This window comes from Pleurodeles waltl, chromosome 12 (genome assembly GCF_031143425.1).
Source record: "Pleurodeles waltl isolate 20211129_DDA chromosome 12, aPleWal1.hap1.20221129, whole genome shotgun sequence".
Classification (NCBI taxonomy): Eukaryota; Metazoa; Chordata; class Amphibia; order Caudata; family Salamandridae; genus Pleurodeles; species Pleurodeles waltl.
Genome location: NC_090451.1, coordinates 688,165,286 through 688,178,713, shown reverse-complemented (window position 1 = coordinate 688,178,713; position 13,428 = coordinate 688,165,286). Strand labels below are relative to the sequence as shown.

At 44.6% G+C, this 13,428-nt stretch overlaps 1 protein-coding gene across 2 annotated transcripts in view; it reads left to right on the top strand.

The window, feature by feature from the left end:
* LOC138268756 (thyroid receptor-interacting protein 6-like) overlaps positions 1-13,428 on the top strand; it is a 41,769-nt gene that overhangs the window by 14,125 nt on the left and 14,216 nt on the right. The window lies entirely within an intron of this gene.

Genomic DNA, 13,428 nt, shown 5'->3' with positions numbered 1-13,428 from the left:
TCAGCCTTGTGGAGAGATCTTTTGACTTAATCATATCTCACTCTAGCAACAATTGTCTTTTATGGAGGGAGTGCGATCTGTGGTCTCAATTTAGGCTAACAAAATGGCGACTATGGTTTTAAGTTTCTATCCTGGAGTGGGCCACATTGATGTTTGTCTTTTTGTTTTGTTACTAGATTCATTGTGTTTGGTAGATAGTAAAGCTGTTCGGTGAGAACAGATGGTTAGACCCTGGGACAGTACCCTTGGATTTCCTGTAAATCAACTGTGCTTGTGTTAAGTCCCCTTTTTAGTTTCTGCTTCGTGCTACTGTAGCCTGACGACACAAAACTATTGCGTATAACACAATGTTGGTGTCTAGCAAAGGTAGTAACTAGATTAACTTCATCCAGGAACTTTGACAACCTACACGGTCACCTTTGTTTGATTATGTAAACCACTGAGGTGAAACTGGATTGAAAGGAAATGTAGTACTGACAGTGGTGTACATAGGTTCCCCAATAAACAAATATTAAGACTAGTCATGGTCACTACTCTGTCTATCTTTCTAAAAGCATTGTGGTGTGTGATCAAGGAGTAAGGCATTTGCTAACCTGTCGTCGGTCTTGACGTTGTCATCCTTTGTGTGCTTATCTGGAATTCATTTGATATTGTGGAAGGTGTCAAATTAAGAACGTTGGACTTTGATGTCCTTTACACCAGTTTAAACACTGCCCTCCAGTGGCACCTCCTCACTATCCTTGGGTGCCCGTTCCCTACACTACTTGCTAGTGTGAAACCATCACTTTTCCCACTAGGGATTGATCTATACTCTGCCTATCACTATATCTAGCTGGCCACCAGTATAGTCTTCTTCATTTTCTTGTTGTCCACTGGTTACCTTGGACTTCACTTTTGAGAAAGCCCATGCAAAACCTCTTTGTTTAAGTTCACAGCTAGTGTTGAGTCACCTACCCGTGGTCGTTGCATGACCCAAGCAGTAATTATTGCCCTACACCACAAACGTGTATGTTGTTGACCTGCTTGTGTTTCTGGATTATTAATAAATAATCTTTTGGTGGGTGAAAGATTCAACATTGGCCCTTCTGTTTTGGTTCCTTTTTCCTTACTCTTGTTCACTTCCTCTATCAGGGCACCCAATGCAAATCTCGCCTTTAAAGTTGGAGCAACATATCGTAACCAGCATCTCCATTTAGCATTTCTCACTGTATGCATGGAAAACCTTGTTTAAAGTTTAGAGTTGGGCAGACAGTCCCACCTTCTAACTGTGATTCTAAAGTGTTCTTTTTGCTCTTGGTACCTACCTGCCTATCCAAATGTGTACTTGTTTGCATCAGTAAATCTTTGAAGCCTTTGCTTTTGATCTGTCCCAGTGCAACTATTCAATTCTTTTGAACCTAATATAGAGACAGATTCCTCAGTTTTCTAAATTCTTTGTAATGCATGAAGCAGATGCATTTCACTCGGTTCCAAACCCCTGCCATGTACTGTTTACTTCACCAGAACAAGGAAGCAGTTTATGAGCCCCCAATATGTATAGTGTATTTAATTTAATATATTTCCAATATGAATTGTGTACCAAATTATTTGTTTCTGGGGAATGCAGATGATCTTAAATTTCTCCCCATTTGGGGTGTCTTGAGGAAGCACATAATACCTGTAATTCCTACTTTTAATTATGAAACTAATATGTACAATAATCCTTGAATTGGAAAATCAAGTTTGTGTTAGATCCTGGCACGATTATAGAGTAAGGGTCTGATTCAGAGTTTGGCAGATGGGTTACTCCGTCACAAACATATCAAAAATCCCGTCCACCGTATTGCGATTCCCATAAGATATAATGGGATCGGGATACAGCGGATAGGATATGTCACATTTGTGGCAGAGTAACCCAATCTGTCCAACTTTAAATCAGGCCCAAAATCTGTCCTTGTGGCATGTCGATTTTATCTCTGCTCTGGGTCTTCTAGCACAGTCTGTTGACTTCTGCAGCATTCTGAAAGCCAAGGTTTGATTTTCAATACTTCAAAAGATAGTGTCTAAACTGTGTATTAAATCTTCTGTCTGCGAGGTGGACAGTGTATGACTCTTCTGTCTCCTAGGTGGTTTCTGCAGTACTACCTCAAAAACACATTTGAGTGCAAACAATTCCTGGTTGCTAGGGCCAGCAATGCATCAGACAATTGGTTCTTGCATACCCACAGTTATATTTCTTCCATCTCAGTTACTGTGGTACTTTAGATTAATCTCTTTGAGTTGCTACTTCTTCTTATCAGAAGAATGTGGTGAATTTATTGTGCAAGACTTACCTTGTTCCATTGGGGCTTGTAATCAAGTGAGATCAGCACACGCTTCTGCTACTCTTACCTTGTGTTTGCTGCCCCATTGTTCTTTTTCGTTCTAATTGTTTGTATTTCTAGTATTACTGTTAACATATTCTGCTTAGTCTCTTAAAAAGAATGAAAAATTTCCTAGCTATCGTGAAGAAAACTTTAAATTCTATTAAGGACACGGAGGCGAGGATTATGCAGTCCTTCACGTTATTTACAACAGCAGGTTCAAAGTTCAAACAAGATCAGAACCAAACAAAACTTCAAATCCCATGATGCCCCAGTAACCATGACAACCAATCCAGTGTCCATAACGAGTAGTATATATATATAACTGATGGGCACAGTCCTTCCTCTTCTTCACTGAAGAAAGTTAAGGAACTCGAGGCTTCATTCTCCTTTAGAATCACCTCGTACAAAAATAAGGAAGAGATCCGACGCCGAAATACACATACTTCAAAAGCAAGACACCCGCTAGAATACTCCAGATGAAAATGAACAGACTAGTAACATTAGAAGCATCATAATAATAACAATGTCATCACCAAAGGGAAACAACAAAAGAATGCATAAAACCAAGAACCTTCACAGATAAGACAAGATTACCACTGACCTGTAAGCAAAGGACTCCCACAAAGTAATAACTTAACTCGGGTTGGAAAATACTGCCACAGTAAAAGGGGGGGATAATCCTCGCCTCCGTGTCCTTAATAGAATTGAAAGTTTCCTTCATGATAGCTAGGAAATTTTTCATCCTATATCAGGACCGGAGGCGAGGATTATGCAAGTTCAAAGCTTACTCACCACCAACGATGCAGCTTCATGGAGCGGTTTAAAATAGAATTTCTTAAAAACTGACTCCGAGGACCAATCCGCTGAATTCATGAAATCCTCCAATCTCCCACCGACCATAATGGCCTTGGAAGGCATCTCACCTCTAGTACAATGAGCCCCAAAACGCCGAATGTCATTGCCAGACTCGGTCATGACCCAACAAACCCACCTAGCAATGGTAGGGGAAGACACAGCCCTAAGCGGTTTCTTGACAGCAATTAAGAGTTGCCTCTCCCCCGGAGGTCTAACCTCCTCCGTGACAGCCTCATGAGTCTGTAAACATCTTACCACACATAACTTAGGGTGAGAATCAAAACTGGGATACAAAACAAACCTGGTACCTGTTTTGGTCCGCCTAGAAATAGTGAAAGTAACCCCTTCCGGGGTGAAGACCCGGGCTGACACATCCAAAGCATGCACGTCTGAAACACGCTTACAAGAAACAAGGCACAAAAGCATCGCCAGCTTAGCGGAAATCTTCTACCTGGATAGGTAACGATTCTCTGGCCAAGAGGAGAGGAAATTAAGAACCTTGTTAACATCCCATAACCCAGAGTATCGAGGTTCAGGAGGTCGGGATAAACGAGCCCCTTTTAAGAGCTTACTTACCCAGGGGTGTTCCCCAACCGGGACATCATTGATCGTATTATGCCCTGCCGAAATCGCAGAACGAAACGAGTTAATGGTACAATAACTTAGACCTGAGGTAAAAAGTTCCGCCAAAAAATTGACTACAAACTCAACGGGGGCCCCCACGGGATCCACTTCCCTCTCCAGACACCAACGAGCCCATCTGTTCCAGGCTGATCTATTTCGCCTGATGTTACCTGGAGCCCGCGACTGTCTGATAAGGGCTGAAGCCTCCAGTGAAAGGCAGACGTTTTCCCAACGTCCCCTGAATTCCTCCAAGCCATGAGATCGAGGTGGCCTTGAAGCACCAAAGGATGATGGCGACCCAGCGGGTCCTGGAGGACTCCCAAAACGCACAGTAGTCTGAGAGGAGCCATCAAAGACAACTCCAGAAGAGTGGGGAACCACGGTGAACTTTCCAAATCGGAGATATCAGGATCAGTGACGCCCGCTGATGTCGGACCTCAGCTACCACTCGGGAATTAACAGAAACGGAGGGAAAGCATAACATTGGTCGTTCGACCAATCCTGCAAGAACGCATCCACTGCGCTCGCCCCCGGATCGGACTTCCAACTGAAGTAAATCGGAAGCTGGGCATTCCAACGAGAGGCAAATAGGTCCACAGAACAAGGACCCCAACGATCCATCACAGACCGAAAGATCTCTGGATCAGGGTGCCAATCGCTGGAATCCCTGAGGTAACGGGAATTCCAATCCGCCACCTGGTTCTGAGTCCCTGGGAGATATTCCGCTGTATCAGAAATCAGTCTTTGGAGGCAGTAATGCCAGAAATCCTTTGCCAGATCCGCCAAGACCCTGGACCAAGTGCCCCCCAGTCTGTTTATGTACTGGACAGCTGAGATATTGTCCATCTGAAGAAGGACACAACAGGAAATCTTGTCTTGTGTCAAGGACCGAATCGCAAACAACCCTGCAAGAAGCTCTTGGCAATTGATGTGAAGGTTCAGCTCCTCCGATGTCCACTGACCTCCCATGGAGATCTGACCACACCTGGCTCCCAGCCCAGTCTGCTGGCATCCGATTCTATCACCAGGTCGGGGAGAGAACCAAAAATGCCCTTCCCATTCCATGTATCCATGTGGCTCAAACACCATTGCATCTCCGAACGAGGCTCCGAAGAGAGCTCCACTAGAGCTGAATAGGTATGACCTTTCCGGAGATGAGAGGCTTTCAGACGTTGCAGGGCCCTGTAATGGAGGGGACCCGGAAAGATGGCCTGGATAGAAGACGACAGAAGCCCCACAATCCTGGCAGTCTGCCGGAGGGAGGTCCTGTCCCTGCGGAGCACCTTGGAAATCTCCTTTTTGATCTTGGAGACCTTTTGTTCTGGAAGTTTCAGCGTTGCGGACGTCGTGTCCACCACAAACCCCAAAAACGTGGTGGATTGAGATGGGCAAAGTGAGGACTTTTCCGTGTTGATCACGAAACCCAGGTCCTGCAACAACGCAATAGTCATGTTCGCGCAACACAACAGCTGCGACTTGGACTGGTCCATCAAAAGGATGTCGTCCAAGTAAATAATCAGTCTGACACCCTGAGTCCTCAGAAACTCGACCACCGGCTTCAGCAACTTCGTGAAGCACCAAGGTGCTGAAGAAAGGCCGAATGGGAGACATGTGAACTCGTAGATCTGGTCCCTCCATTGAAACTGCAGAAAACGGCAGTGAGGAGGATGAATGGGGACCGTAAGATAAGCATCCTTGACATCCAAATGGATCATCCAGTCCCCTTGACACAAAAGATCCCTGAGGAGATGGATTCCCTCCATCTTGAAATGACGATAAACCACCCATTCGTTGGACGCCTTTCTGGTTTATCACCGGACGGAAACCCTTGTCCTTCTTCTCGACCAGGAAGATGTTACCCAGGAACCCCCTCAGATGGAGAGGAGTCGGAAAAAATGGCCCCCTTGCCCAGAAGAAGTTGGACCTCTGAATTGATCAATTGGGAGTCCTGAACGCTGAACCGAATTAGGGGGGGGGGAAACAGGGGTCCATAGAACTCTATGCAGAACCCCAACGCTGTCTCCAAAACCCAAGGGTCGGACGTAAGCCGTGCTCAATTTATTGCGAAGAGAGCAAGTCTGCCTCCTAGATCTTGAGGGGGAAAAAAGGGGGGTGCTCACCTGTGCTTCCTCCCTGCGAATTGGAGTTGTCTGTGGAAACGCGAGGAGTGTCCTCGGCCAGAGCCTCTGTTGGGAAAGAAGGTCCCCTGACGGCCATCGATCCAACCGTTATTCCGCTTGCCTTGGGCTTCTGGAGGGGCCTGACTGCTGGGAGCAGCCGGAGGAGCGACCCCTTCCTCGACCGGCCCCGGCAACAACCTTCCCGGGGAAGATCCTGCGCATGGAAGACTGCGCTTTATCCAAGGCGGAGAATGTGGACACAAATCTCCCAAGCTCCTTCACGAAGGGGTCGCCAAAGAGATTGCCCTGGGCTATCACGCCAGCCTCAGACGTCGCCAGTTCCCCCAATTTAGGGTCGATCTTAATCAGGAGGGAACATCGTCTCTCCCTAGAGATGGCACAATTGGCGTTGCCCAAAAGACAAACCGCCCTTTGTGCCCATCCTGCAGCCATATCGGTCTGCAACGGCTCCCCTGAGGTCTTAGCTGAATCCGCCAATTCAATAATCTTTGTCAATGGACCCAACACATCTAAAAGTTTATCTTGGCAAGACCGCCAAGAACAATCGATCCCTTTCTTAGGATCGCGCATGTACTTCGAAAATAAAGTGCATAGCTTAGGATCCAGCGTAGGCGTTGCCGCCACCTTGTCCCCAAGCGCAGGCCTGGGGCATTCCGCCCGCAAACGGGCCTGAACCTCCTGTTCCAAAGGATGGGGGGTAGCCTTAGCCACAAAGGCCACCACCTTGGGATTGGGGGCCCATTCGGAGGACCGAGGATGGTAAATGTCCTCTGGGTAGAACATATCCGAGTCCCAACCTTCTTCCTCAACAGTAGAGGTGTTCACAGATGGGCGCCAATGTCTACCCATAATGCGACCCTCTTCCGATGAGTCATCGGAGTCACCCTCCCCGAATGGGGTGATCCCACAAAGGGATCCAGTGCCAGGGCAGCAGTGCTGCCATGCTCTCCGGTCGAAACGTCCTCCCGGCAGGGTACAGGGTCTAGCGTTCGCACACTCTTGCAGAAGGCTTCCCTCCTTAACCGGGCGAAACATTCCAGGTGCCCCGCGTCGCGCTTCCTGGAGGAAGGAGGAGTCCTAGAGGTACTAGCCCGAGGGTCCCCCAAAACACTAGACGAGTTGGACACCTTATGCATAAGCTTGTCCACTATCTTGCAGGGGTGCCAAGGCTTTCGCCACCGCCTGCAAAACCAACCTGTCCATACCCTCAGGAAGATGGCGCTGAGGATGCCAAACTTCCTCCGACCCCAAAGATGGGGCGTAGGCATGATGCAGGAAAGAGTCCATTGAAGGGGTAGACGAAGACATCTCACCTGGAAAAACAACAAACCCCAACACTAAAGTACCACAGAGGAAGGACCAAGGGCCAGACCAGAACAAATGCGTCACCTACCCCACAAAGGGGCGTCAATGAAAGGGGGTGAGAGCACCAAAGAATAAACTCCTAACCTAATATAACTGGGCAGCCCCCTTGCCGTGCTCAAGAAGTTGTAAAGTCAGCAAATATATATATAAATATGTGCCCCTGAGAAGGTTCCCCAAAGAGAAATTAGAATTGCAGGAAGGCCTGCTTGTACCGCCATGTGGTGTAGGCAAGGGTTGGGAGCCTTACAATGTCAGGAAACCCCGAGGGCGGGCTCCTGACAGGCTCAGAACGATTAGAAAACACAGCACACGAAGCGCTGAGTTCTCCGATCCGTAAGCGCGATGTGCACCCCGAGTGGTGACAGGGCGTCACCGCACCACACGCTCGGGCGAAACGCCTACCGCACAAAAGTAAAAAATGTGAGGACGTTCCTCGCGCCAGCAAAGCGAAATGAAATATGCCAAGAATGCGAGGATCTTTCCTCGCCCAAGCTACTCAAGCACAAAAGACGGTTAAAAGCACAAGGCAATCCCCGATCCCCCGAAAACACGAGAAGGAGCGAGGACTTAACTGACGGGCAGCAGTGAAGAAAGAGGAAGGACTGTGCCCGTCAGTTATATATATATATATATATACTACTCGTTATGGACATTGGATTGGTTATGGGTTGTCATGGTTACTGGGGCATCATGGGATTTGAAGTTTTATTTGGTTCTGATCTTGTTTGAGCTTTGAACCTGCTGTTGTAAATAAAGTGAAGAAAGGACTGCATAATCCTCTCCTTTGGTCCTGATATAGAACTTACTTTCTTTCCTATCATTGAGACTTGGGGGACTAAATGTTTGACCCTTTTATCCAGTAATGTTCTCTTTTGGACAAAGATCATGGCCATGTCCTTAATGTGCTTTTTATATTGTTTCTATGATTTGTATTCTAATTTGGCTTGAATTGTACCTCTCCTTGATTGTGTTGTGATGCTGGTGCTGTCTGATTTTTATGTCTTGTCTACAGATGTCCTTTAGCTGTTTGTTGTCGAAGTCCTATTGAGGACAATGAGAATAATTATAATGGCGTTAGATTAGCCCATTGCCAACCATTAGTTGGCTTTCTTATCCCTCTCAATGGCATACGTGTAATTCAGTGGCTTTCCTTCCATTTCTTGACTTTGTCCCTTCCCTGGAGCATAGTTTTGTTACCATCCTTTTGATTGGATGGCTTGTATTCTTCCACTGCTGCTTATGTCCAAGGAATTAAAATGTTCTTTTTATTTCAGCACATAATGGGGGTTCATATTTTTTTGCTCTCTTCTTTGTGTTTTGCTTCCCCTATCAAAAATTCTACCCCTTCACTTTAAAAAAAATATATATTTTAAAGTTTACATCTTACTGCAAACTCCTCTGTTGGTACACTGTTTGATGCCCCCAGCTACTCCTTCCAGGGTTGAATTCTTCACCCCAACCCTTTCCAACCACGTTGTTGGCTTACTGTAGTTTTTTCTTCTTCCTTTTTTGGAGGGTCTTGCTCTCTGGTTATCTCCCAGATAATCCTTTTTTCATTCACGTATACATTTTTAATTTACCACTCCAAGGTTGTTGGCCACCATCTTGGAACAGTAAATTCAAAGCTGAAAAGAAGAAAAAAACAAGGTCACGATGCAAAAATGCATGCGTAATGGCGCAAGTATATATCATTTATGGTGATAGTCACTAGGTGGCTCAACTATGGCAACACTCTATGCCGGCACCGCAACTAGGAACATCAAAAAACTTCAACTCATTCAGAACGCCGCTGCCAGACTCATTCTGGACCTCCCTCGCCGAGAACACATCTCCCAACACCTGAGGACCCCCCACTGGCTACCGGTCAAGAAGTGAATCCCCTTCAAGCTTCTCACCCACACGTACAAGGCCATAAACAATGCAGGACCAGCCTATCTGAACCACCGTGTCTCCTTTCACAACCCTGCCAGATCCCTCCTCAGATGGCCCTGGCCACTGTCCCTCGCATCCGCAAAACTACAGCCTGAGGGCTATCTTTCACCTACACTGCAGCAAAGAGCTGGAACAACCCCCCCCCCCGCACCTCAGACAAAGCCCCTCACTCACCATCTTCAGGAAGAACCTCAAGACGTGGCTCTTCGGATGAGGCCCCTCCCCTCCAGCGCCTTGAGACCCTCACGGGTGAGTAGCTGTGCTTTACAAATTTTGATTGATTGACCCGTCCAATGACCACAGTGTGGTGTAGCAGTGACTGGTGACCCCAGGGCTTAGAGTATGACAGAGTTTTATGGCATCTGCTGTGCTTAGTGTATAATGCCCACAAACACGATTAGTTCTTCAATTTTTTAGTATTACTACCTTTTCGGTGTTGGCTCCGTTACTGGTCACCAGTGCCACCTTTGGCCACTGAGTAGAGTACCCTTCCCACCACTATTAGGCCATCCATGGAAGATTAAACTCTCCTCTAAATATGATGTTAGCATTTTGTGTAACCTTTTTAGTTTTTTGTTGTGTAAGTTCTAAACTACACGTGTCAGAATCGAGAGCATAAATATTTATGGCATAAATGTTTTACTCATGCCACTGGAGCCTAGTAATTAGCTATTCTTATTTAGAGTCAGTGTCTGTCTGTATCTGATCATTTAGACACAAGTGTCTTTGCCATTCTTTTTCTTGATTGCATCGGAACTGGTAACTACTTCCTTCCATCCGATTTCCATTGCAAGGGCTTCACTGTAATTGATCTTGGCCAATGTTTTCCTTCAGTGTATGACAGCAGCCAAAAAGGTTCAATTTCTTCTTATTGGGTGATTTCAATCTTTTGTATTTAAATACTCTTGAGATCAGTAATTGTGGGTTTGTGAACAAATGGTGGGTAAGTGAGTGATAAGGACAATAAGTGTGACTTACTGTCAATGGGAATCCTTCCCTTCAGACTCCTTTGCATTATTGATGTTGGGATGAGTACCATAGATCTTTGTGACTTGTGAGGCTGGACTGTGGCTCATCCTGCTATGAGAGTTACCCTTGTGTGATAGCCCAGCATATGAGAGAAGGAAGAAGATGATGTGAGAGAGAGACACATATAAACCAGAAGAAGAGCAGCGAAAAACCTTACTTGCCCAGCCCCCCTACTCTGCCCAATGAGACTCCATCAAGCACCCAAATGTTCAAGAATGACATCTGCGATAAGGCTACAGGAAGTCATTGGATGTGAAGAGCATTGTTCTACTTCACGGTTTCATTTGAAGGTAGGAGCTCAGGTGCTAGGTATCCATTGTTTCACGGGGTAGTGCAGGAAGAGTCCGAGCCTTCTGAATCCTCTGGTGGGTTGAAAATTCTAAGGTTACCACTCCTGTTGAGATCTTCCTTGTCTGTGATTTCCAGTTGCAGTTGTGAAATCTTCTTAACAGTGTTGTTGATGGCTTTATTTGGAGGTAATCATCTTGTGCTCTGCTGATCCCGGATTCTGCATTAGAGATTTGTATTGTTAAAACCTTCTTGACCCCGTCCATCTCCGCTTGTAGGAGGTCTCAGTTGGTTGTTGTGCTTTGTGCAGTTTTGTCATGAACTGCATTTAGTTTCCTCAAGATTAATTACAGGGTTGAGTTATACTCCACTGTTTCCCTTATTTGTGACCCTAGAAGTATCTATGTGGGATTCAGCTATCTTGGAGTTAAGACTGTTTGTTATACACTTATAAAAGTATAGAGCTGGTGTGCGGGAATGTCTTATAGGTCACACATAACTCTTGATAGTTTTAGGAGCTGCCTTCATGATAGAGGTTCAGCTGTAAGGGGATCGACGGTTGCCAGCGGTCACCCTATCTTGCTGTGCTGATGTGTCTGTATGTTGTATGGGTCACCTGCAGACTTTAGTGATCACAAAGAACATATTGGTGTCAGTTCTTTGCAGGTGCTCAAATGAGCTCACAGCTACTTTGAAAATGACAATATGGGTGCACCATTTCATGTTACTCAGACTGTCATGACAATCGGAGTATAGATCCAGTGCAGTTCCTCATCTGTTGATCTTGTGAGACAAATTATTATGGCAGCACACCCATGAAACTATTTCAAGCCTCAGAAACACTAGCAGTACATGTCCTCCTTGACACAGGAGAGGTTGGGAGCAACAGGAGGTCTCAGACGTCATTTTCCTTGGGCTCAAGCCATGCCCCTTTAGAGGTTACTTAATTTGGCATCACTTAATTTAAATTTAAAGTGATATTATTTTAGATAATATTTAATTTTAATTTGTCAGTGGCGGGATAGTGATTTACTGTACCCATTACTAATTTGGTGCAGTAAACACAGTTTAGGAAACAGGGGAAAATCTCCCATTTTGGTTAAGCTATTGTTGATTATTTGTTTTGTGATCTTGTCAGTTTTGATAATCAAGTCAGTTTATACTTCTGCTTCTTCATTATACAAACATTGGTTTCTGAGGAACAAGACTTCAAGTCCTTTTCAGGTTCTACTAGTTTTAAAAGGATCCTTTCAATTTTGGAAATTTGTTCTGAGAATTTGTGTACATAATCTAATTGTTGATGGCATTTTTTTTTTGCTTTTAAGGGTGTATGGAGGATTTTTCTTTAGACGAGGTTGATGAAAGCTATGACCAATAGGTAGATTATTTCTGTGCTGTTGGATATAGAGTAGCTCTATTTTATTTGTGCATTTATTTGTGCATCAAGGTAATGAACTGTTTACTTGTGAACAGTGTAGGTAAATTTGATGTTTGTCTGTTGATCATTAAGTTGGTTGTCTTCTAGTTCTTCTTTTGTTCCTACTCAAATAAGAGAAACGTTAGTCAGTATATCCGAGTATATTTTGAGGCCCCCTTTCCACCTGTCTTCTCCCCATATGTGATTTTCTTTGCCTTTGCGCATGAACATATTAGCATATGATTGGGCTGCTGAAGAGCCCATTGAAGTACCAGTTGTTTGGTGATAGAATTTGCCTACAGTTGTGATGTCATATGAAGTCAGTCAGTTCTAAAAGAAACACAGTTGCCCTATGTCTCCAGTGTCCACAGAAGGTAGTATTTCATTGTTACAAGTTCCCCACATTGTGCATTTGATGTATATAATGAACTGACATCCATGGGTGCATCAGCTTGTGTGTATTGTTTCCAAGTTTATTTAGAAAGCCAGTAGTATCTTGAACATAAGTGATAGGTTCTTTTGCTGCCTTTTGTAGAACAGTGTCCAGATACATACCTAATGAAGTCTCCCCAGTGGAGGTGTATGTGTGAGACATTCTTATGAATCATAGTTAAATTAGGGAAGATTGTGTTAATATTATCAGTTATTCTAACTACCTGTGCAGCTCTTTTTGGTATTTATAATACTTTTGTTAACTCATTTGTAGCATAATGGTGAGGTTCAATCTAGTTAGTGGTATCAATTGCATATTCTTTGTTTTTATTCCCATAAACTGATGTGTCCATAAGAACCATGGCACCTCCTTTATCTGTTAACTTCATTATTCACATTGACCTACTTTCTCATAGTTTTTTCAGACTGGCATATTTTGTCCTTGATTTATCGACCTCTGTTTTGTACTGTTTTTGAATGAAATGTTTTATATTTCCTTTTTCACCATGGTTTCAATCCGATCCAGTATCCTATGAGGTAAGCTTGGACACCAGAATTATGTGGCTGAGGAGGTCCAAATTATGTGGCAGGGTTGAGAAAATGATGCAGCAAGGAGAGACATAGTTCAGCCCATTTTGTCATAGGATTACTGCGTTATTTTGTCATTTTTACACTTGTTAATACTGTCTTGCCATTGGTTGCACCTCTTTTGTACCACTAAAACAGCCAGTTAGAGCAACAAGCAGCAGAAAGGTGACCAGTCAACCTTTGCACGGGTCCTTAACTGCACGGCAATGTGTGTTGCTGCATTTTTGGTAACTTTTACACCGTATGAGCTAGAACAATTTGTTTGTAAATATCTGCAGGTTATGACGTATGTGATGGAATATATGGCAAATGCCGCAAATCAATAATTAGGTAAAACAATGGCCCAGCCGCACAATCACATAATTCCAGTGGCCCTGGACATAGGTGCTTAATGTACACTTAAATTCATTTT